The sequence below is a fragment of the Dipodomys spectabilis genome, unplaced genomic scaffold (genome assembly GCF_019054845.1).
Source record: "Dipodomys spectabilis isolate Male_0828 unplaced genomic scaffold, ASM1905484v1 ptg000032l, whole genome shotgun sequence".
NCBI lineage: Eukaryota > Metazoa > Chordata > Mammalia > Rodentia > Heteromyidae > Dipodomys > Dipodomys spectabilis.
In genome coordinates, this window is record NW_024870709.1 from 32,946,876 (window position 1) to 32,974,083 (window position 27,208).

Genomic DNA, 27,208 nt, shown 5'->3' on the forward strand with positions numbered 1-27,208 from the left:
ACTTACACAGGTACAACAGGCAGATTGGACCCCAGAGATGTGCACTGGAATGGGAGCCTAGCAAAGGGCCTAAAGAAAGCATGAAGAGCACATATAGGGTTCATGAGCCTCTGATTGGATCTGGGGACTTCGATGGTCCAAAAGACATCCAATGACCTTAAGATTCTTAGTTCTCTCCTAGAGACACCTTATTAACCCTTCCACAATGAACCCAAGGGGGTGATCTCTATTGGAACCCCTCCTGTCTAGGAGGAGCTCTGCTTGTTTTTCTTCAATAAATCATCTCTTGTTTTACTTCTCCTTCTTTGTCCATGGACTTATTCTGTAAGACCAAAGAGACAAAGGACTTGATCCAGGTGTAACCGTTTTTCAGCTTTGTTTTCCTCTGCTGCTGCTCCTGATCCTCCTTCTTCCATCATAGATATGGCAACAGGATTGGTCCAGACTAGTGCCAAAAACAAGAACAAAGTGTTTAGTATATAGTCCATACTGAATTAATGATTGTTGTGCTAGTGGCTAAAAGGCTCTGGCATGCTAATTTGCCTCTGAAAATATACCTTGATCTCTTGCTAGAAAACCAAGCCAAGAGGAGCCAGACTTCCAAGGAGACCAGGACTAGGAATCAGGATGAGAGTAAAATTGAGGTCAGGGGCAAGTCCAGGGCATGTGAATTCTACATGCTTCTTTAAGGGCTGACTGTGCTAGGAATTATCCCCCCAAAGTTGAAACATAAAGGCTTCTTTCAAGTCTTGCCAAGGCTGCCCTATGACTTATGCCAGGTAAGATGCAAAAGTTCACACTCAATAACCAAACACCCTTGTACATACTGCATCTCCACATTCCTTTCTCCCTTTTTCTGCAGGATCTTTTTCCACTCAGGGGTTTGATGGAAACAGACAGGGCTCCATTCCTTTGTACCTGAGGAAACAGAGGCAACAGTCTGCTTGAAAAACATTAATAAAATCAAAGTGTTTTCCCATTATTGCATTGAAAGTATACGGCTAACTAAACAGATTAAGTTTATGCTTCAGTAAAAGGTATTATGATATGATACGCTATGTAAATAATAAAGAACATAGGGTTTGTAGCCAGGCCTATAGATGAGATAGAGAATTGATGGTCAGCTTCTCCGTTGGCATTTCTAATGTCTCCACAAGCCATTTGTACGTGCTGTGTCCTGATACTTTCTTACTAGGTATGTTCCATCATAAAGAAGGTCCTTTGCCTTCGATCTCTCAGCTCCCAACTCACCCCCTCATCATTGGTATAGCAGAGCAGGAAGTTTCATTAAAAGGCACATTCCAGTCTTATAAACAGGGCAAGAAATTACAAGGCCATCCCAAAGTAGAACTAATTTTTAAGAAATTAAATTGCATGTTGGTATTGGTAGAAGACCTAGCACAAATGAGAGAAATATTTATTCTTTGTAGTTTTCAACCACGCAGACAAAAAAAATAGGTTTTTCTTTCCCGACATGAGTTTCTGCACCTTTTCAGGCCTCTGCCCACAATAGGCAACAGTTTACTGTCTGGTCACATCGGGTAACCACACTTCAAACTGTTTTTTCAGTGTTGACTCCCCACTCCTTCATGTTCTCTGGCCACTGGTGGTTTTAGTATCACATCAGCATTGAAACTCACAACCACATAGACGCCAGAGGAAGAAGACATTGGGCTATTTTTCAAAACACATTGTACCTTCATTGTTGCTACTGTATCATTTTTTTCTGCTTCCATTTTGTGGTCTCTGACTGCATCTATTATTTCTTCTGCATTTTGAATGAGCATTGTTTCATCTTTCCTTTTACTTCTTTAAATCTTAATTGTACAGCTCAGCAGCAGCCTTTATGGAAATAGGTCCAGCGAACCAGGTACTAAAACCAGAAATGCAGGGCAAGCTGGACCCAGAAGTCATACCAGACACAGGAAAGCCTCAGGACACAAATGTCTCAAAACTGCACAGCGCAGGAGAGGTAAGTGAGTAAGACCGGATAACAAAGTCACAAGAAAACTTCAAAGCAGGTTTCAAAGCAAGAGCTCAGGGTACATTTTCAGAAGCAAATTAGTATGTGGGGCCTTTCAGCCACTAGCATAACAAACATTAATTGAATACCATCTATGTACTAGACGCTTTGTTTTACACACATCATAGCTCTGGCTGGGTAAGTGTGTATAGTCTCTAATGTGTGGAAGAAATTAAAACTCAGAACTAGAAATTCCTTGGCCACATCATTCTTTGGGCCTACGTGGCCGTAAGCCATCCTCTTTCCCTGAGTCTCATTGTCATTGGATAGGTTTTTGATGTTCTAGGTCTGGCTAGACAGATAGATAAAGTTATTTACTATTTGTTGGTATGAGTACTTTCAGGTAAGTCCATGAGAAGTGGTTCACACATAAGGCAGCAATTAAGTCGAGTAAAGTACAGTCCTAAAATAGTAATAAAGTAACACACATCTGGATCTCTTCAATGAAGATGAAGGGTAGCAAATTGCAGTTTGTCCAGGAATAAACATTACTAATATTGCTTTTATTATATTATGTGGCTCCTAAAAACAATCTTCCCCATGGGCTGAAATTTATTCACCATATATCAGTTGAACATCCACCATGTCCCAGAAACATTTCTGAACACCAAAAACACAACAATGAACAAATCCATACAATTTGCTGATCTTGTGGAACTTCTACTCTAGAGTCACGTTATTCAATGCAGCAGCAACTAGATACATGTGGCTATTTAAGTTAATTAAAATCAAACCTAAATTTCCAATGTACTAGCTCTGTTTTTAATGGATCAGTGGCTGCATGTGGCTATATCTACTACACTAACCAGCACTAACAATTTACATCAACACAGAAAACCAATTTCCATAACAAATCTTCTCTTATAAATATCTGTATGTCCATATACTCAGCTCTTCCTTATTTCTATGGAACACTCTGACTTAAAGAGTATTAGTGATACTGTGTTTGGATCAGTCTTTATTTCTATTGAACAGTATCCAGGGCACAGTTCCACAGACTATTATTCTTAACAGAATAGTAGGAAAGGCATTGGGTTTAGAGAAAAGATGGATTCAGATCTTTTTTGTAGTGCACTGAATCCATTGAGACAATTCAACCAGGAGTCAATTTCCTAATAAAAGCCATAGCCATAGCAATTCATAAGGGTTAAATGAGGTGATATCTGTTTGTAATATTGTTAGTTCCCGATTCTCAACAGATGGAGGTACTTAAGAAGTCTTCTTCATTCAGTAGTTCTTTAGGAAATGGGTAGCAAGACAAAGAGTTTCTGTGGATAAATAACTAACCAATTAGGTCAGCATTAAGTTTTTTAAAATAAATACAAACTCATGCCTCACAATCCCTATGAGTTAGGTCTATTACTATTTTCATTTAATAGAATCAGAAATTAAGATAATAAGAGATTAAATAATTTGCCTAAGACTTGAGCTTGTATTAGCTAAGGGATTTTTAAAAAGATTTTATAAACAACTCTCAAACTTCAGTAACTTAATAGAATAAAAGGATTTTTTCCCCTTGCTCAAGTCACAGGCTAGCCAGATGTGCTTAGTGAAAACAACCAATCTCCACTTGTCTCCTGTCTAGTAGCTGAGCCGACCTTTAGGATTTTAGAATCCTCCTGTGAATGTTTTGCAAATAGACTTGGACAGGGTAAGAAGCAGCTTGGAGCAGCATTTTTCAACTTGAGTATTTGTGATGACTAATTTTATATGTCAACTTGAATTGATTAAGGGATTCCCAAATAGCTGATAAAACATTATTTCTGGGTGTGTCTGTAAAGATGCTTCTGGAAAAGATTAGCATTTGAACTGTATGGGTGGCCATCTTCCAATCCCTGTCTAAGAGAATAACACAACTGGGGAGCAATGCATGCTCTCTTTCCTTGAGCTGAGATCTCTGTCTTCTCCTTGCTTGCTCTCCTCCCCATTATCAGGCCTTCAGCAGTTTACCTGATTCTCAGGCCTTTAATTTGGAATTTATCACCAGCTTCTCTGTGTCTTCAGCTTACAGATTGAATACATGAGACCTCTCAGTCTCCATAACCTCATGAATTCTCATATCAAATCTCTTTTTGTAGTAGATGACCCCTACTCAGACAGGCAAGCCTGCCCATTCGCATTCGTCCGGAGTGACAGTGCCCATTGCAACAAAGTTGTTAACAAAGAAGCAACTTTATTGAGAAAGTTCCTACACTGACTGGCCAGGGCCTCAGCACAGGCACAGGGCCTTAAGCGGCCCACATACTTTGGTTTTTAAAGGTAAAACTCATGAGGGCGAGCCTGGGCACACGCAGGTGACCAATGGGATTTTAACACACACACAGGATTGTACAGTCATACCAGGCCACACACAGGTGGCCAATGAGGTTACAGTTTGTCTCATAATGGCTGTTCAAACCAGCCTATCACTTTGGTTTAAAATGGAGCTCAAATTTAGCAGGTAAGCGGGTGGTGTTGCCAGTTGAGTAAGATTTAACTGAACAATCAAGGATGGGTTAGGTTGTTAAGGAGAGGGGGACCAGATGTATTTTTTTCATTCTGGGAACTGGGCCCATCAGAGCCAAGATGTGGTCCTGTGATTGTTGTTTTTCTAGTTTGAATATTGTTTAAAAGGTTTTAGTCACCACCCTTCAAAAATGGAGTCTAAAATCCCTAAAACAAAGACAAAGCTCAAAATGGAATCATACCAGCTTGGGCCCCATCTCAGAGTCCACTTCACTTTATGTACATCTACCTGTCCATATTCTTTGGGTTTTGTTTCTATGAGGATTTCACGTGCACTAGTTATTAGTATTATTAGTATTGCCGGAGGAACTCCAGGCAATACAGTTGGCCTCTCCCTCTCTCTGCCTAGACCCACCTGAGCTCCCACCTACCTCACTTCCTGTCCCAGACCCTACTGCTACCTAGATAGTGGAGGATGCCATGTGCTCCTTCTCTGGGGGAAATATGGCTCCTCTAATAAACCTTGTAATAATCTTTCTCCTGTGCCTTCCTGCCTTCTGTGGTGGTCCCCTGGGACGGATGTGATGGTTCCTTTCACAAGTCTTTGTAATACATGAGGCTGGACCATTTTTTAATTTGTTATTCTGTGCATTTAGCAATTCTCCTGATTGCAAGTAGCAGTATCCCATAATTTCCTGGGGGAGGGGTGAAGGGGTGTGTGTGTGTGTGTGTGCGTGTGCATGCGCACGTGCACAAGTGTGCATGCTCACACATGTGTTCAAGATCACCCTCCAGATAAGAACCTGAGTTTACCCACGGATTGGGAGAAGATCTTCAGTAGCCATATGATGGACAAGGGCCTCATACCTAAAATATACTTAGAACTCAAAAAATTAAATCGCCCAACAACAAATCCTCAAAGAAACAACTGCCCCCATTAATAAGTGGGCTAAAGACTTAGAGACTTCTCTGTGGAGGAAATAAGAATGGCCAATAGACACAGGAAGAAATACTCAACTTCTCTAGCCATAAAAGAAATGCAAATCAAAACAACATTGAGATTTCACCTCAGTCCAGTTAGAATGGCTATAATCAAGAAAACTAATAACAACATACGCTGGAGGGGATGTGGCCAAAAGGGAACCATACTGCATTGTTGGTGGGAGTGTAAACTTGTTCAACTACTCTGGAAAGCAGTATGGTGGTTCCTCAAAAGATTCCACATAGAGCTCCTCTATGACCCAGCAATCCCATTTTTGGGTATTTACCCCACAGACAAGGCCATACTAAAGCTACCAGCACAGCTATGTTTATCACAGCATTATTTACCATAGCTAAGATATGGAACATATATATGAATTCTATGCCTCCACTAGAAAAATACCATTACCCCATTTGTTAGGAAATGGAAAGATTTGGAAAAAATTATATTAAGTGAAGTAAGCCAGACTCAAAGAAACATAGGTCCCATGGTTTCCCTTATCTGCAATAGCTAGTATATGTCTAAGACAAGCAGAAGAGGTCAAAAGCTATGTACATGTGACCATATAACCTGATACTAAGCAAAATGAATCCCAAGATAGGGACACAGAGGTTTTTTATCTTTGTTGCTGTTCTTTTTAATGTACTTATAATATGTAAAGTGATTTTTTTTTGTTTCTTTGTGTGTTCTTCCCCCATGGTACAACCCCTGTCTTCACTGTATTTGATTCCAGTGTCCTGCATCTTGTATATACATTTTTATAATTTGGGGAGGGGAAGGGAAATAACAAAATGTTGAAACAAGGATACAGGTCAACCCATTGTAACAATGAGATGTACAAGACACTATGTTGAAAGTGAACTTTACAACTTGAGTTGGGGGAGGAGTTGGGAGGTGGGGTGGGCAGGGATGGTAGGGAAAAACAAAGGAAGGGGTAACAATGCTTGATAGCAAATGTGCTCATTATCTTACTCATGTAACTGTAACCCCTCTGTACAGTATCTTTACAATAAAAATATATTTTAAAAAAAGAACCTGAGTTTAAAGTACTACTCCAGGGTTCAGAGATGCTACTTTAGGGTGTAGTCAAAATCCTTTTACACAAATTCTATTAGCCAGAATATAATCAAATGACCATATCTAACTAAAAGATTGCTGTAGAATGTAATCCTATGATGAAGGGAAGGTCTGGGAAGGTTAAACCAAGTGGAATCTGAGAGGTAAAGAGACCCTCAAAAAATCACACTAATAACTCCAGATAAGCTAGAAACGATGTACAAGGAATTCTAGACAGTATTGGAGACAAAAATGCATATTATCCCATTTTTCCATAGGTGACCTGATCACCCTCTATAACTCTCCTAGAATAAAGTTAATTGAATAAAGCATCAGATACCAGGTTCCTAGGTGGTGGTAGATACATCTGTCAGATAAGACAAATGACCTAGGGGAAAGTAGAACACTTCCAGGGTGGGGATGAAGTTGAGATGATGGGAGAGTTTCCTTGAGGCTGTCCAGCCCTAACCACATTCCAGAACGATGAACATGTGCAAGATGTGTGGCCCGGAATGCAAGGGATACCGAAATACATTTTTGGAAGAAGAAGTGAACAATCTTTGGACACATGTTGCACATACTGGTGGTTCAGTAACACGAAAAATAGGAATGGGGAACCAATTGCTATTCCATTACGACCAACAGTTTCAAAAATATATACTGTCTTGGTGTCAACACATGCAAATTAATAAGTGACATTACGTAGAGGCTTACTTGTAATCTTAGCATTTTTATGTATTTCAAAGTAAGTTAATTTATACCTACTCTGTGCAGAAAAATAATGTGCATTTTGTAAGAATCAAATTGCATTTGGCTCCTATTAGTTTATTAATATTTTTAATATCTCCCACTTTATGATAGCCAAGAAAGGTTAAAATAATTCTTAGGTTTTTTATTGCATGGTTTTGAGGGAAATCATTTCTCAGCTGCCTAGCTTGGACATTTTTGTCCATACTATGTAATCATTTTGAAAAGAACGAGAAATGCTCAAGTTTCCACTAACTGGCACTAAACCAATCTCCAGAAGCCAAGGCAGCTCCTTCAACCACACTTAGGTTCACCCACCCAACCCCTCTGCCCCAAGTAAAAGACAACAGAACTACATTGCTGTGCCAATAAAAACCAATCAAATCCAGCCTAGGTCACTGAATTGAAGAAAAATAGTCTGCCTAATAAATACATATGAAAGAACTATATTGCATTAAAGTTATTCCTAGCCTAAATCTCACTAAAAGTAATGATACTTTTTCTTTGGGGGGGGGAAAAAAACAACTGAATGGAGAACAAAGGGGAAAAAGAGGGAAAGAAAGTAAATGACCTTGGAGCTGTCTCAGAGAGAATTCATTTATATATAGCCTTACAGCTACTCACTTACATTTTCCAGAGAATGGAAGAAAAGATTAGGGTTAGGATATAACATTGATTGATAACTAGAGGCAATGAGGTTTCCTGGGGTGTTCCTAATAAGAAACAAAGTAGTAAGCACTGTTAATGAACACATAAGTATATATTTACATAAACTTACCTAAAACTATTTATTGAGAAATGCTATATACAATACTCTGCTAGAGGGGAGGATTGGGTGGGGGCGCGTGGGGTTGGGGGAGGATGGGAAGGGATGGGAAGGGGAAACAAAGGAGGAGGCTACAATGCTTGATAAGAAATGTACTCATTATGTAACCCTTCTGTACAGTATTTTCACAATAAAAAATAAATAAAAATAATACTCTGTTAGATTCACAGGTGAAGAATGGAAAAGTTGAGAAAAGTGTGATGCTTCTCCTCAATAATCTTGACATGTAGTAGAGATATAAAATAAGCTATTAACTAAACAAAATTAGGAGATGGAGACCAAGGGAAGAGAAAGGAATGGACAGAAAAGAGGGAGGAGCTATAGAATTGGGAATTCCTGATTGGATGACAAAATGTGGAATCATTTTTGAAAATGAAGAGAGCTGAAGTAGTGAAATAAAGCTGTTCACATTAAGAATAGCTCTGATTTCTGGACATGATGGTACTTGATTCTTTGGATTATGATGAAATAGAAATTTCAGGGCACCATGTAGAGAAAGCATGAGGGTTAACATGTTCTTATCATCCATCTAATATAGTGACAAGACCATCCCTCAAAGTTACTTACCTAGTGGAAATGGGGATTTTTGTCTTCTCAAAGGCTCCAAGCCCCTGTCCTGACATTGCTTCCTTAGTGACCAGAGGTTGGCAGTAAAAGAGGGGACACCTGTATAGCAAGTTGCCACCAATCACTATTCGGTAGAACTTAGATTGGTGTGATTAGGTTTGTATTTCTTCAAAGATGAAAAAAAAGCAAACAAACATGAAAGTAAACAAATGAACTAGACAATGGATTCTTTAGCCATATCTCTCCCCTCAGGTTTTAAAATACTTCTGATAAATACATAGTCTTCTTCTGTCTTAAACAATGCATTTAGGGTCTGAGAGAACCAAGTATACAACAGAATACAAAACTCACTGAGACAGTCAAGACAACACTTACTGAGTAGAAAATAAAACAAAGTAAGACTTTTAAAAAAAGCTAGCAGATTTTGAGGCCCCCAAAAACCCTTATCAAGAAGTGGAAAATTTGCCAGCATGTCATTTTCTCTTTTTTTGGTTCAATATTCAGCACAGGACTGGCAGACTTAGACTATAATGGCTCAGAGAATAGATTTTTGGAGTCACACAGTTTGGGTATGAATTTTGTTTCTACCAACTATTGCTGTGTAACCTTGGATGTGTCTGTTAATTTTTCTACAGCTTGCCGGTACATGTGAGACAGCCATAGTACCTAACTTATGGGATTATTGTGAGGACTTGAAGATAGAAGACATGATAACACTTTATACCAGTACTAGGCCCACAAGATTAATAAACATAGTCATGGATACCTTTTCTTGAGAAAAATAGAAATTATTATACAAAGTTATTTCTTTGAGCAGTCAGTTGCTTAGCAAAGAGTGATGCTCTACTTGATGGTCTCATTACACAAAAATGGTCAACAGACCAAGAGCTACAAGTCACCTTCTCTAGAATGTGGCTATCTGTAATTGGATTCTTTCTCTCTAAAATAGTATCTCATTTTACCTGGAGCCATAGCACCAGGCTTTAGTAGTCTCTGACTACTTTCAGGATGTTAGCCTTGATTTTTCCTATCTAGCATAGTAACAATTTGTTCCAGATTTACATCATCAAAATTGGCACATATAATCATTGTGTCTTCATTCACATTAGTGATAACATATCATATAGGATTTGGACACAGACAAAGACATGTATTAGAGTTTTTCTACAAGCGTCTTTCAATCGTTTTCTTTCTCTGGAGATGCTGCTATTTCCTTCTATTAAAGTATTCTCTTTTCTTCTCGTGTACTTATAATTTGGACTCTGGGTATATCATACTCATATAAGTCTTCACAAATTCTTTTTTAATCATCATATTTCAAACTTCCCAAGTCATTTTCCCATATTTAAAGGTTTATGTATGTGCTTACAAATGTACTTTCAAGTTATAAATGTAATTTGAAAACATACAGTTGATATTGTATTTTATACATTTCATCCTATTTCTTGCTTTTTTCACTCTATACTGTCTTCTTTAGTTCCATACGTGGTATGTACTTCCAGGTTGTTAGTTCTAACTGCTTTGTGATACACAGTGGTATTTACTGCCCTTTTCTAATTTTCTACCTTTCCTCCTGATGGTCTGATTGCCTCCAATTTCCCATTACCACCAAAATGGCTACAATAAATTATAAATCTACACAAAATTCTTGCTGAGATATTTACCCAAAACCAAATGGTGATTGTTGTCAACATACGTGGGAAAAATCCAACCAAGAGCTTTCATTTTACCTCCAGGATGGCTGATTTAGCTGGAGCAATCTGAATTATCATCCTCCTCACTAACATCATAATCATAAACACCCATATGTCTTCATCTTCACAAGGATGTTCAGGAAATGACCTTGATGCCACCTGTGCTGGATATCAGATTCTTTTAGTTTGGACCTGTTCTCTACGTGATGGGACATAGTGTAGGAAGGGTGATAAATTTACTTGATTCTTTTCCTGGCTAGATTTTTATTAGAATATACAAGTGCTTTCTTTATAATCATTCTTTCCAATGATATATCATTTAATCATCAGACTTATTTTACAGATTTATTTGGTTCCCCACCCCCACCCCCACCCTCATTTTCTTACACATTTCAGATTAAATCCTTTTTGAACAGGTTAGGAATTCTTCTGTCAAACACAGTTTTCTTCTCAGGGGTTGCACTTTATCCCTTGCCAAGGCTCAGAAGTCTGGCTTGAAAAGTTACGGCCTAAAACACTTAAGATTATTTTTGTGGCCAGTGGTTCACTTTCCCAGTGCCTTTTTCTCTTCCAAAAGCTTCAATTTGTAGCCTGGACTTCAAAGTTACCAGCAATACATTCCAGATTTCTTTGGCTGCTGTATTAATAATTCCCAAAGAGATCAGCAAAACAGCCAGTAGTTAGTGGGTGTGAGGGGAGTCCATTGCTGCTACTTTTCTAGAAGACTCCATCACCTTTTCCTCTGACTCACTTTCTCGACACATTAACTTCTGAACTGGGGTTTCATTCCATTCGGTCTCTCAACATATAACTTCTCTCCTGTATTATTTTCTCTATGTAGTTTAAACTGGTATGAAGATTCGTCATTACAAACTGATTACCTAACTCAGGAGTATAAGAATAGTTTAATTCCATAAGTTTGCCTCTTGTGAGTCTCTATTTGTGAACAGAGCAGAAAATAATCCAGCAACTTACTGATTCATTCTTACTTAGACAAATTCAAGATTTTTACAACAATCCAGCGCACACAAATGTTTATTTATTTTTCTTCCCCAAAGCCATTTGGGGAAAGAAAAAGGAAGGTGCTCTACACCTCAGTATCTGACCTGTACTGTCTCTGAAATGCTCAAGACGAGTCCCCAGCTTAGCACTTGACATTGAAAATTGCAGGTGAACATTGACTGGAATATAGCAATTATACTTCTATGGAAGTATATCTACCTTTTCTCTTATTCCAAGTAGTAGTTCATCCATGAGCATTTTCCAGTGCACTTTGGTGACATCTTGATCGGCTAAAGAGTCTTTCAGAGTTAGTAAGCAAACGTGCATTACCAACGAACATGAGCCACAAGGACATTACAGAGTTTCATAGCTTACAAACCCTAGAGAGAAGAGGACCGTGGCACATGTTCCCTTTGAACCCAGCTGCCTTTGAGCTGGAACTTAGGGATGTGCTCATCCATGGTCATCTAAGGCACGAGACAGCCTTTTCCTCTACTCACTGACTTCCCAGGCTTTACAGGAAGTCCTATCCGGTCTTCCTCTCCTTGAACGTCACACAATGAGTCCACAAGCCAACGATACCACAATCACGTCTTCCTTCTCTGTTACTCTACAGCTCCCCACTTAGACCTCTCCAGAAGTTTGTCACATTCACCTTCCCTAGTGAAGGTGAGGGGGGAGCAGGTTCCTCAAGGACATCCTTCGAGCTTGGTAATTTGGATTCTGGGTCATTATTTGGTGACTTGTCTCTGAAATAACCTTTTCCAATTAAACTTCCAAGTGGAGAGGGGGACAGGTAAAGGCACATACCATCCATATACTTTGTATACCAGCTGGCTTCACTTTCTTGTGTGGAGGCTTTCTTCTCCAGGAAGCCAGCTAGCAGACCCTTCCTCAAGCAATGAATGGGGAAATCTTTTCACGCATTTACAAGGTGAACCGTTAGCATTTACATCAAGTTAAACCTCATTTGGTAAAAGCTCACATGCTGCCAAAATACAGTGGGTTGCACAACAAATCCCTTACTCAGTTTAGGCACAGGATATTGAATTCAAAGTAGGACCTACCTGGGTACCCCATCTATGCCACAAGCCTATCACAGAATCTGGCATTGGAAAAGACAGAAAAGCCGATCCCTGTAGTATGATCACAATGTCTCTGATTCTGCTCTGAGAAACTATAGGCCTCTATGATATTTACTCTAGAAGTCTGTCTTCTGTGAGATAAATTAGTATCTTTATAGATACTACTACACTAGCTACACTAATGAAGTCTACAGCCAGAGATACAAAGAATCTTTTAAAACCTGCTATCCCGCTTTCAGCCTTTCCACAAGAAGAGATGAAGGGTTCTGACCCTTGGGCCAGAAAGATGACCACAGTTGTCTGTTATCTCAGACTTTTCTCTGCATCGTTACATAATCCTCCCTGCAACCTTCTATGCGTGCTGCACCTGCTGTGCGCCCATGTATGCACTTGTTGAGCTCTGTGTAATTCTCAGCCATCTTACTCCCCTTTAAGTTCCATACTGATCCCATGTGGCTCTCATACTTAAGCCTATATCCTTCTTCTTAATAGTCTGCTTGTTGTCTGTTTATTTCACCAACTAACATTACCGAAACTTCAGAGGAAAATAGTAAATATAAAACTTCTCTACATTACGATGACTCCACCAGGATAATCCAATAAATTTTTATCTTAATGTCACTTGATCAGTAAACATAACTCTAGCTGTATCCTTAAACAGCTTGCTTTATCCATCCTATAAATACCCGTAATTCTACCCTGGGTGTGGAATTGAATCCAGTCATTCTCATTTACTCATGCTTGGTCACCTCTTGAGTCCTTGAATTAAATTCTTTCTTTTCTTTTCTTTCTCTTTTTTTCTTGCCTGCCTGCCTACCTGCTTGCCTGCCTGCCTGCCTTCTCGCCCTCCCTCCCTCCCTCCCTCCCTCCCTTCCTCCTTCCTTCCTTCCTTCCTTCCTTCCTTCCTTCCTTCCTTCCTTCCTTCCTTGTTTTTTGCAAAAGTTTATCCCATAAGGCAGAAATAGGGCTGTTTCACTAATAAGTTCTTTGGTTTGAATTTCTGGAGCAAAAGGCAGCTTAACAAGAGAACAACATACAAAATTTTTTAACACATTTTACTTGAAACAGGAGCCATCACAATGTAATGAAGACCCAAAGACAGGGTTAAACCTGGGTGCTTTTGTGCCAGATAAATTCCTCATTGATTCTTTAATGAAGAATTGAGAATAGAAGAGAACTATGATATGAGGAAACAGGTCTGAACGAAATGTATCAAACTGGGGAAAATTCAGTAAGGACTGCTCATGTCCCTGTGTCTTCAGAGGTAAAGAAACTTCTCTTTTTTCTGGATTCTGGGATGATTTTCTTCAATCAGGGTAGAGTATATTTGGCCTCTAGGGGGAGCTCCAGGCATCCTGGTTCATTCCCCATCCTCACCTTGCCTTTCACCCCACCCCACACACAAAAAAAGAGCAAGCAAGCGTGCCAATCCAAAGAAGAATTGTAAATCTTGGCATGTCAATAAAGACTTTTTATTGGAATGTGTTCTTTTTTCCAGCATTTTCTTTCTGCTACACACATGATTCAGTAGATGACCAGGCATTGCCTCTGGCTAAGGCCAATCCCTCCCTTAGCAAACAGAAGACATGTGATGTAGAACAGGGTCCCACACACCTCAGGAAGTTGCAGGTCTACCCTTTCTACTCACGCTCTTGCACCATCTTTCCTTCTCTCGGTGTGATATGATAGAGAAATCAGTAAATTTGATTGGAACTCAAAGGGGAAATGCAGGAGGGAAAGATTGCTGTTAAGTGTAGCAGAGTCCTCTGCACCCTCAGTTGGGCTAACTTGGTCACTCGATTGCAATTGAGGGTAAAAATTGCCCCAAAAAATGCATTTACATTTTCAGGTCTTACCAGCTATGCATGTCTCCCCATCTGGACTTCAAAGAGAAGTAGCAACACTGTTTCTTAGGTCCCCAAACACATGCTGTCCATTCCTATTCGGATACAGGTTGTTAACTTCAGCTGTGGAAGTATGTGTTTTCTTACTTTGGGCTATATTATAGGTGTACTTCGTTCACTTTACATCTTGAACTTGGGTGCTTTTATACTTTCTCAAGGCTCATATTTATGGGAATTCTATAGCACAGTTTCTGAAGGTAGTTCATAGTATCCATCTCAGAGGGCAACTGTGCATCCAAGCCTGGGATTCAAAATCCTGAATGACTCAGATGATCTGGGCACAAATCTGCAACGACCAATAGAATTGTGTTAGGGCATAATGGTGGCCTCAGCCTGGTTGGTATGTACACTGTGAGAATCTAGTCTGCGATTCTTTTCTAGCATTTATTTCTGCTCCATAAGTGGTACATTTGTGAAATGTATCTTTATGGAGCACTGAAGATGGGCAGTCAGATAAAATGCTTATTGAAGTGAAAACATCAGAGGGCATACTGAAGTGAAAAGAAATAAGGCACCAGTGTTAGGGCTAATTATTCTCATTGCTGAGTTATCTGTAGTATGCAAGGAACAGTGCTCTGGTGGAAGCTGATATCTACCTCTGCAAAGGAGAAGGTGGCCTCTAAGAACCCGCTCTTTCCTCTGAAAGGGCCAGCTTTACAAGATGACACCAGTTTGTCCCTTTATAAAGAATTACTGTGCTATAAAGTGTAAAAAAACACATATTCCCTAAGCCTGCTACATGTAACCTTCTGCATACCAAGGTAGTACACAGGGAGCCAAAATACATGTTTCATTTAAATAGCTCTACGCTTTCTGAAGTGTTCGCGGTTACTATACATGGCCTAGTCTAACTCAAGGATGTCTTCTGCACCTATTAGTCAATGTCCCAACCAAAGGGACAGTCACTATTAGCTCTGTGAGACACTCTGTCAGACCAAAGGATAGAAGTAAGACATAGGAGTTGTTCAAAGGAGTTATGAAAAATAGCAAGGGCACAGCATTGGAACAGAGGCTTCTGGCTGAAAAAAATATCTGGTACCCAACAGCTCCTAACAGAGAGGCTTTGCTGGCTCTTCATAACACACAGACACTGAGTCAGCTTCCAATTCAAGAGCACAAAGTATTAATAACAGGAGGAACATTAATACAGCCTCCCATTTCATATGGGAGAAAAGTACATCTTTTGATTCCTCCATCTCAGCTGAAACGCATGGGGCAGTTTTCGGCTGGATAGGTATACAACCTCCTTGACAAAGTCATTTCTGTTACATATAACATAGAATGAATCGTACTGGATTAAATTTCACCTTTTTATGTTTCGTATACAACACCTGATAGAGAGAATTGTGAATCTTCCCTCTTTGCCATTTTTTTTCCTTCATGCACTCATTTCTGTAATGTTGAAAACTTTAAATCAGTTGCACATCTCCCGGTCTGGCACTATTGAAAGCATTCACAAACCATCCCATTCCCCCCTTTGGTCCATCATAGTCCTCATACATAAAGTGAAAATGGTATATATTTTTTCAGTCCTTTGTCACAATTTTAAACCTTTTGAAGATAATCACAAAAGGAGAGGTTTATGCTTTGCATACTGACCCATGCCAAACTGGTATCTTAAAAGAAGTCGCTTGTTTTTAATGCTAGAACAATTGAGAAGCACCATCTCAATTTGTCTTTCCATGGCCAGTGATTTGCCCTTGATCCATAATTGTATGATCCTGATCTCTATCTAGGTGAAAAATTAGACAAAGTCCCCACCTCCAAAAAAGTAGATCTCCCAATACCAGTATAACAAGATGCGTTTTGTTTTGGGTAGGTTTTTTTTTTTTTTAACCTTGAAAAGCATATTCATAGCTAGGTGCTGGTAGCTCACATCTATAATCCTAAATATTCAAGAGGCTGAGATCTGAGGGTTACGGTTCCAAGTCAGCCCAGGCAGGAAAGTCCCTGAGACTCTTATCTCTAAAAAACTATCAGAAATGGCACACTGTAACTCAAGTCGTAGAGTGCTAGCCTTTAGCACAGAGAGACTCAGGGATAGTTTCAGACCCTGAGTCAAGCCCTAGGACCAGAAAAAAAAAAGCATAGCATGTTTGTTTTCAATTTTAGCAACTATATGAGATCAGAAAAATATTGACATTTTTCATGTGATTTAGCTCCTCAGAGAGTGTGGCCTGTTTAAGATCCCACAGTTGAGCAGACAAACTGGAGATGGCAAAGAGTGAACTACTTTAAAAATGCTTAATCTTTCTGAGGTTTGTATTCCTATCTGAAGCAAGCAAATTATAATACAGATTGAAAGCTTATTGAAAGAAATAATGAGAAACTTTGGTGAATGCAGGCAAAACAACATCATTGTCCCAAAGGAGAATTACACACACACACACACACATTTATTCATATGTATTAGCAAACAAATGACTAAATGGATGAGCACAAGCATTTAGTTCGTCTAGGTTCACTTAACAAAGAGGAGTAAAAGCTCACCAGTTTTGTTCTCTGTTACTTTCAATCAAATGGGCAGTATTCAATAACATGTAGATTTTCAGATCCACTTTAACTTTTTCTGAGCAAAGTTTTACTGATTTAAACAAAAGGAAACAAAAATAATCCAGATAACAGAAATAGTATGGTTGGGTTTCTAACTCACTCAACTTCCTGTTACCTCACAATACTAAGACATTTTCTCAGAGCTCAGAGCTCCATGGAGCTCAGGGTGAAAACTGCCATCTTTTCTGGTTAAAGGGATTTAAGCTTAACTAAAGTGATCAGAAAAGACAAGAATTTAGTAAGCTAGAAAAAATTGACAAGCATACAGACTTTTGTGAGTATTGCTAATTCTGCAAATCTCCCCTAACGTGATAGCCATGAATCAATTTCAGTCCTACAGAAAATTATAACCAAATTATTATATCCTCCCATTATTATACCCAATATGTTTTTTAAAAACATGTTTGGAGAGAAACATAGAATTTCCTGTTCAATATTGTGGTTTTATTTGTTCGGTTAATGCTGTGTTCATCTGGGGCCAACTTTCCTCCAATTTAAAGACAGGAAAAGAGAAGAAAGCAATAAAGATGTTACAGATGCCCTGATAATCTATTGACTCTGATTTAGAAGAATCAGGCAGCTGAGAATGTTGATCGTCTGATCCTTCAGAGGAAGTACAATGGGAACTGTAGCAAAAACACTTGAAGGAGCATGCTGTCCACTCAAGTCGGATCTGGTTACAATAATGGGTACATAAAGAACATTAATGAACAAGCTGAGTCCAAGAGTCCATCCAAGGCACAGGGTGGCTCCACATTCTCCTTGGATGAGCCCACTTTTAGTCTTATTGAGTTCATAGAGAAGGTGGAAATGCAATTCATGCATGAAAATTGCGAAAGGCTGGAAAGGTCACCATGTTTTGTTTCCTCTCCTACATGTCTGGTGGACTCAACTTTGTGCTATCTCAGTGTAGTTGGAATGAGCAAATGCTACTCCAGGATCTCGTCATTTCATTTCTCTCTGTGTATTTCTTTGTTTCTTTCTCTCTGTCTGCCTGTCTGCCTGCCTGCCTCTCTCTCTTTCTGTCTCTCTCTGTGTCTTTGTCTCTGTCTCTGTCTCCCTCTTTCTCTGTCTCTCTCTCTCTCTCTCTTGCTCTTTCTTCCTCTTGAACACAGGGCCTATGCATGCTAGACAAGTGCAGTCTTCACTGAGCCATCTCCCCAGGCCTCTTTACTTCTATCTTTAATGATAAAGTCTTTCATATATAATCAGGAGGATTTTTATCTCACCATAAACACATTTTTCTTTGTCCTGTGGAGATGGAGGTAGCAGAACAGAAAAAAATTTTTTAAAAAATCTAGAGGGCATCTGTGTTGGCAGTTAATTTTCTGTAGCTCCAAATGACTCTTTAAATCATGTAGAGTTGTATGACTTAAAGCAAATCTATACTCTTTAAGATGAATCTTAAAGAGTCATGTAGAGATGACTCTTTAAGACATGTAGAGTTGCATGACTTAAAGCAAAGCTATACCAGGTGATTTCTTCTAGAAATGGTAATTTATAAGCTCCATATCACCTTCTAGTCATGGGTTACCAACTAATACTAGTGACAGCACTTCAACACAGCTGGTCTCAAGATGTAACATAACAGTTGTGAAAGAACACGTCTGAGCACTCCATCCACTCTAGTGCATAAAGGAACTTAACAAACATGTAAAAAAAAAATTGAAGCCATAGAATATTTCATTAAAACTCTGAGTTGGCAACATTTTTACTTTCCATTTACATGTAGGCAAAATGTAGGCCTGGCAATTATAAGGTTATTTTTAGTCTATGACTAAGTCTCAATTTTCTATCTCTTCAATAAAACTTTGATTCTAACAGAAAGTTTGCAATGGTAAAGTATTTCATAATCTTTCATAAGAATTAAATTCTGCATACGGAAAATTTTTTAAAAATAAGACCAGTAAAACTAGATATAATGAAACCAAGAAAACTGAACCACCTGTTCATATTTTGAGGATTTCCACACTAAATTTATGCTGTGTATAAACCTTCAATTGCTCATTATACTAAGCTTTAGAGAAATAGCTCTTTCAATATTAACTGTACTTTTATTCTTTCAACTAGATCTAAAAAATATATGTAGTACTTAATAAAGACTCCAGAGGCTGCTAACCCTGAAAATACCTTAAAAATCATGAAAATTTCACTAATTTTCTGAGAGAAATGAAAGTAATGTGTGTTGTAAGGTCATGATGAAATGTGTATTTCCATATGCACGACCAGAAGGTTGAAATGGGACAAAGTGATAAGCTGCCTGGTGAAGTGCCTTGTATGACAGTTGTGTCTGTTGGGCAATAGAAAAACCTAGGTAGGGCAGAGAGGAAATCGGCAGGCATGGTATGAAATTTATTTTCTATCTCTCAAGCCAAAGGAATGAATCCAGGAAAGGAAGAAACAAACAAGCCAGAGTTTCCTCCCCTCGAGTGAAGTAACTCATGTTGAATTTTTTTTTCAAATTCTTGGTTACTATAGTATGAAAGGGCTTGTGTACGTGTGTATGTGTGTGCGTGCGTTGCGCATGCGTGCCAGCACTGAAGCATGAACTCAAGACCTCACACTTTTGCTTGGTTTTTCACTAAGGTTATCATTCTATCACTTGAGCCATGCCTCCTCTTCTTAGAGATGAGTCTCCTAGACCTTTCTGCCTGGTTTGGCGTTGAGTGGAGATTCTCAGATATCAGCCTTCTAAGTAGCTAGGATTATGGGAGTGCAAGACCACAGCCCAGGTTAGGATTTGAGTAGTACTGATGAAAACCTAGGATTCGCTTGGGATCAAAGAAAGGTAAAAACTTTGGGATTCCAATCAACCCTTCCCTCTCCTCTTTTGATGTCACAGGATGAAGCGGTCTCTAAAAGTATGAATATACTTTTTTTTGCCAAAAACATTTATTGTAAATGGTGATGTATATGGAAAATTGAAGTTATGATTTTATAATGACTTTCTATTTTTTTATTTAAAAAATTGAAGTTTTACTATATGGGTCAACCCAGGCTTTTTATTCTGTTAGATTTTAGTTGCAGTACAAATATTGTGACCATACTATTTGTAACAATCAATATTTTTCCAATTGAAGGATTTAGAAGTATTCAGTGATCACAAGTATTGGTGTCTATCTCACCTTGGTAGTGGAGAGCCCTAGATTAATTAGGTCAAGGTGAAAAACTGGATCTTAGACAGTCAACTGACTTCTCTTGTTCACATCACTGACAGAATGAGTAAGAACTACCTAGTTCTAAAAGATGTCAGTAGCCGTGTAGTTGTATTTAATGCCCATATTTCTAGCTGGAAATTATACATAGGAATTCAACAAACAAGTATTTATTAAACAATGTATTAGAAATCATGCTTGATACTGGGGATTTAGAGATGAGTAAGAGGGAAAGGAACATTTGAGAATCTAGGCAGTCCCAGGTATTATGAACACAAATTTCCCCTATGATATATAGTAGGCAGTTGACAGTACAGACAAATGATGCCTTGGCTACCCTTAAAATTAAAATTCACAGGATGGGAATGTGGCTTAAGTGGTAAAGTACCCACTTAGCAAATACGAAACCCTTAGTTCAAACCCTAGTACTGCCAAAGAATAAAGAAAGAGGATGAAGTGAAAGAACTATAGAAACTATGTTTATAAAATATGCCAAATATAAGAATAATTTAAATCATAATAAAGAATATGAAAAACATGATTTAAATAACAATAAAAATATGAAAAACATGCAAAGATACAAGGAAGAAAATTAATGTCCATACAAACAGCTCCTAGAGATCATTGCTACTAAAATTTGGGATTTAAAAAAATATTGTGAAACAGAACTGTTATGCTTGAAAAACTGCAGACTGTTTTGAGGAGATGAATTTTTGGCAGAGTTGCTGATGGGACTAGAAGGCTTAAACTTAAGTTTACTCTTTGTTAGAATTTGGATGTGAAATGTCTTCCAAAAGCCTATTTGTTAAGGGCTTTATTCCAATCTTGGTGCTCTTGGGAGGTGGTAGGAACTTGAAGCTGTAAAGTCCATTGAACTTTTTAGTCATTAGAGACATGCTCTTAAATGGATAGTGAGACCTCACAATCCACTCTTCCTTTCTTTCAATTTCTTAGCCCTGTGGTGAATACATTTGCTTCGCCCTGTACTTCCCACTACGCTGTGCGTAGTTGTGGACAAAACCTCAGAAAGGTGAACTCAAACCAATCTTTATCTTTCTCATTTTCACTCCTACTCCAATTTAATTGTTCAACTCCTTATTCTCCTTTAATGTAGAAAAAAAACCCACTTTCTCTAGGATCTATCTCCTTTCATGATCATCCTACTTATTCACTGACTAATTCGATTTTCTCACTGTACACTCTTGAGTTGCCCTGACTTCCCTGATGTAATACTATTTTACTTGCAATAAAATAATTAAAAGTCCATTGAAAACTAGACCAGGACTTGTCTATCTTATTTACATCATGTCCTCACTACAATGTTAGGTGTTAGGTGTATAAAGGAAAGGTTGTGGTGTGAAGACTGATGCTTATATAGGAGTGCTGCTAGGAGCAGAGGTCTACACAGTGGATAACAAGCTGTTGCTTTGAACCCTGATGGAGTTGTTAATGAGGCAGAGCAAGGAGAAAATAGGGTTCCAGTCTGAACAGCAACATAATGCAGGAATTCAATGTGAAACTTAAGAAGAGAGGCTAAAGTATAGACCAGCTAATCTAATTCACATAACAGATAAACTTCTGAAATTTCACTTCTCTGGGGGAAATTGATCACTTTTCCTGTTAATGCATGCTATAAGTTCCAAAAGCTGGATGCATGCCAGCAATCACCTGCAATTCACATGCTCACCTATTAAAATTATATTTAAGAAGACAGAAAACTCTTAAAATGAAATCACAAAAAAAATCATATTCATCATCTTATACAGTAAGTCAAATAGTTTAACAAATGTTAGCAACATAGACAACTTAAGTACTTCCTGGAATCAGAAGATGTGGGAAAGAAGAAATCTCTTCTTTCTGGAGAAATACTTAGGAAGTTTTGTTTTTAAAAGAATTCATTCAGAACAGCCATTTGTGCAAACGGTTTCTTCAATCTTTTCTGGTCTCATTCTAAACTACATGAAAAGTACTGGTTGAGAAGTTTACCACCTGCTGCTTACATCTGCAATGAGGAGAATCAATCTCTTTGTGAGTTCTGCCCCCCCTCGTTCTCCGGGTATAGGGATGTAAGTGCATAAGAGCTGGCAAAACTTTGGTGATTACCCTCTCTATGGGTGGGAAGACTTGCCTGTGTTGGTTCCTGTCTCTAGAACCCAGACCTCTGGATCCTCTGTCCTTCCAGTGTCCGCTCCCTGGACCACAAGTCTCCCAGGATGAGCTGTTTAGGTGAAGGAGAGTGAGACAATGTTCAGGACTCAAAACTGATCAATTATTTACATGACTGCAGTCACCATGATGCCAAAGAGATCCAGACTCCCATGTATAACACTGAAGAGACAAAGGACACAGTGTTCCAGCACAGAGATGAGAAGCTTTGAGACAATGCTAGCTATCTGCAAAAGCGCTTCTAACATCTTAAAGAAACTCAGATCTGGAGTTATATCCTTGGGTGGGGGGTGGGGAAAGACAGGGAGGAATGTGGGGGGGGGGGGAGACAGGGAGGAATGTGGCAGAAAGGAATTTGGGATATTAATTTTTACCTAGATTGAATTTACAGAATTAGAACTGGCTAAAAAAAAAAAACATTCAGAGAGGCTTATTTTTCATCATATTTTAAAGAGTATCCTGAGAATATCAGCATTATTGGCTCTCCCCAGACTTTTCCTCGTTCACATCACTTGAGTTAAATTAAAACCAATAGAGGGTAAGATATGGAAACTAGAGATGGAAAACAGACAGCCAGAGCCATTTTAGTGCTTCAATTACTTAAGAGAATTCTGGTAAAACTCTTGCAAAGAAATGTAGATCCAACCACCAAATACTAATGAAGAGGAATATTCATGAACCACCTAATGAAGGCAGCACATAATGAATAGCACAGCAGCCAAAGCAGGGTCTTCCATGCTAAGGGGAAGCAGAGAGCAGATTTACCTCCCTATTTCATGTGCCTGGCCAGCTCACCCTTGGAACTCTGCACATTTGGGTTCTGGCTTTACAAAGAAAAGCAAGGAACAATGGAATCCTTTGGCCCCTAAAGACTCTGGAACCTCTTCTTAATGAGTCAACTTGCTTATCTGTTTTGAATATTCTGTGCGTCTTCCCACAAAGTCTTCCCAGAGTAACCCAGCCCTTTCTCCAAACCACTGATTTAGCCTGATTATGGTACCTATCTCAGGTGGAATTCTGCACAAACATCTGGCTGGCTGCTTTTGCTTCCCTATGGATCTAGGAGTTTCTTGGAGTTTCTGGACAAAGAGCTGAGGGTTGTGATGCATATTAGTCTCCTGTCTGCAGGGCTTCATCCTATGAATGTCATAGAATGACTTCCATTGCTGCATGTATGGTTTTTGTGAGGAGGCAGCATCTATGGAACCAGGAATTTCTGCAACCTGAGAGGGCTTTCCACACAAAGGCAGTCATCAGATTTTGAGGCAGATAGGATTTGGGGGAGCAAAGGGTAAAGGAGAAGAAAACGATCATTAAAGAATCCTGAGGGACTAATTTACATGATCTATTTTTAGTCTCTCATGTGATTGTAACCCATATAAAATGAGGCCTGGTTACACTTGCTATGAAGTCAGCCAAGATGCTAGTTCAACCACATCAATGGCTCAGAAAGCTTTCAAGAACTTATGGCATATCTTCATGGTAATTTTCATAAAACTTTCTGAAAAATCCTCCTAAGCCATCTTTCCTTCTCCACACAATTCATCTTTTCTTCCACCATACTTTAGTGCATAAAGTCCCACATCTAGTTGCACACATATATTAAAGAGCAGATTGAAGTTACAAAAAGAATTCATATATGGGTTGGGAAGGTGGCTCAGTGGTAGAGCGCTTGCCTTGCATGCCTGAGGCCCTGGGTTCGATTCCTCAGCACCACATAAGCAAAAAGAAAAAAAGCCAGAAGTGGCGCTGTGGCTCAAGTGGTAGAGCACTAGCCATGAGCTGAAGAGCTGAGGGACAGCACCCAGGCCCAGAGTTCAGGCCCCACGATGGACCCCCCCCCCCCAAAAAAAAAGAATTCATAAATTGTGTCATTATTTAGTGAAAAGAACATTTATCAAATAACAGCTATTTACTATTTACTGTTCTAAGCTTTGTGGGTACAAAGATAAATATCCAACTCATTAAGATATATCCAGAGTATAAAAGGTTCTAAGACTAGATAGTATGAGGCCTCTGCATTTAGATCTAATGGCAAGCTTACCACCTTCTCTGAGAGCTGTGACTTTTCACTGTGAACAAACATCTTCACTCAAGCAAAGTCTAGGAGTACTATGATGCAAAGCACAAATGTCCTCAGAGGAACACTAGGAGTGCTGAAGAGAGATCACTCTTCCCACCAGCATTCATAGGCATTTGCATACAAGTCTTTATGGGAGCATAGGTCCTATTTCCTAAGAGTAGGCTGGATAGATTATACCATAGGTTTATTTTTAAATGTAAAGAACCACCAACCTTTTTCAAAGCATTTCTAGCATTTTCCATTTCCACAAATAGATCAAGAACCTTCCAATTGCTTCATAACCTCACCAAAACCCAGATAGTCAGTTGATCTTAGTTGTAAAAGGAGTGAAATATTTCCTAGTTTTAGTTTTATTCCCCTTGTGATTAATAGCATTAAAAATGTGTGTTCATTTGCCACTCATCTTTTTTTCTTTTTAGTGATACTGGGATTTGACTCAAGGCCTTGTGCTTGCTTACGCAGGTGCTTGCTAGGCAGGTCATCTCCCACGTGAGCCATGCCTCCAACCCTCATATTTCTTCCTTAGAGAGCTTCTGATTTGATCCTTTTGACCATTTTTTAATTGAGTTGCTTGTCTTCTTATTTTTAAAAGTTTTCACATATTTTAGAAACAAGTCCTTTGGCAAATACATGTGTTGAGGACATTTTCCAAGTTTTTGGCTTGCCTTTTTGCTGTCTTGTGAAGAACAAATGTTTTTAATTTTTACAAAATCCAACTTTTATCATTTGTTTTCTTTTATGTTTTTTGCTTTTTGCAGTTTGTCTAAGAAATCTCTGTCTAGTCCAAAAAAAAGAAAGGATTTTTCTCTTGTCTTTCTTCTTCATATTTCATAATCTTGGATTTTACATTTAAGCCTTTGCTTAATCTAACATAATTTTTAGCTGAGATGAGGTAAGTGTTATTGTTATTCATACCAAAATCTGCACCAACATTTCTTTCTTTCTGCCAGTTTGATCTCAGGGCTTTTTGCTTACTTAGTTTGCTTACTAGGTTGGCCCTCTAGTACTTGAGCATAACTAAAGCCTGGCTTTGGATGGTTATTTTAGGGATAAAATCTTGTAAACTTTTCTGCCCCAGCTGGGTTTGAATTACAGTCCTCCAGATCTCAGCCTCCTAAGTAACTAGGATAAAAAATGTGAGCTAAGGGAACCCAGCTCCAATTTTTGAAAAGCCCTTTGTCCTCATGAAATCATCTTGGAAACTTTGCTATGAATCAATTGACTATTTCAGTGATAAACATAATCTTTTTGCCAATGCCAAAATGTATAGATTACTGTAAATTTATAGTAGCTCTTAAAAATCAATCAGGTAGAATAAATCTCCCAACTTGTTCTTCCTTTTGAAAAGATGCTTTATTTAGGTCTATTACATATCCATCTATATTATTTATTTAGGTCTTTTGCATACTCATATATACTTTTTTAAAGTATGCTACAAAAAAGTATACTAAAAAATCTTACCAGAATTTTTATTGATGGTATACTGACAACTTTGGGGATATTTGGAATGTTTATGATATCAAATAATCTAATCTATAATTATGGTATTTTTTCTTGATTTATGTAGTTCTCAAATTTCTCTGAACATTAGTCTTAAAATTTCAATGTAGAAACCATGGCATAAACTATTTCAGCATGTGTTCTTGAGAAGTACACATGTATATTCAGTTGTATATATAGTGCTTCAAAAGTATCACTTAGAGGCTGGGAAAGTGGCTCAGTGGTAGAACACTTGCCTTGCATGCATGAGGCCCTGGGTTCGAGTCCTCAGCACTACATAAGCAAAAAGAAAAAAAGCCGGAGGTGGCACTGTGGCTCAAGTGGTAGAGTGCTAGCCTTGAGCTGAAGAGCTGAGGGACAGTGCCCAGGCCCAGAGTTCAGGCCCTACAACCAAACCCCCTGCCCCCCAAAAGTATCACTTAGGCCAGTTGATTTGTAGTATTGTTCTGGTCTTCTGTTTATAGTATCTCCTCCATCTTTTTATTGGGTAGACTCTAGCAATTGCTGATGGATGAGAGCTGAAATTTTCTACTATGTATTGAACTATTTCTCCTTTTTCTTTATTCAGTATTTTAAGCCTGTTCTTAGGAATATTTGTGTGTTGTGTTGTATGTGTCTGTGTGTGTGTTTCTGTCTGTCTGTCGTAGAGCTTGAACTCAGGGCCTGGGCATTGTCACTGAGCATTTTTGCTCAAGGCTAATAATCTACCACTTGAGCCACAGCTCCACTTTGACTTTTTGGATGCTTAATTAGAGATAAGAGCCTTATGGATTTTCCTGCCTGGGCAGGCTTTGAGCCACAATCTCATACTTCACATAGCTAGGATTACAAGTATTATTATATTTACAATTATGCCATATAGTAGATAGTACTCTTTTAAAATATTAAAATATTCAATAGTTAAAATTTAAACTATTTCAGAACTCATATTCTTATGAAAATAAAGAAGCATCAAGAAAAGCAAAGTTCCACAGAGATAACCAGGATTCCAACCCAGAACGATCAGACTCTAGATTCTGTGCTGGGAAGGCCATGGGACACAAACTTCAGTGTCCCAGTGCCTCGGTGTATTTGTCATGTTTGCTCTGTGGCATGCATGTATCCTTCATAAAGTTTAATCTGAAAACAGATTCTTCATTCACTAGATGACCAAGGAAGCATTATTCAGTTTACATAAACAACTACCTAGCACCCAGACAAGGAGAGGAACAAAGCCCTCACATGGCCTCAGAATCTTTTGCTGTGGTCCTGGACCCCCTGGGTCATTTGCCTGGCTCTCATCTCTCCTCCCAGTTGATCCCAGCAGGAAAAGTGGAATCTTTTTTTGGGGGGGGAGAGGGGGGGTGCTCCTAGGGCTTGAACTCTGGGCCTGGGTGCTGTCCCTGAGCTTCTTTTAGCTCAAGGCTATCGCTCTATCACT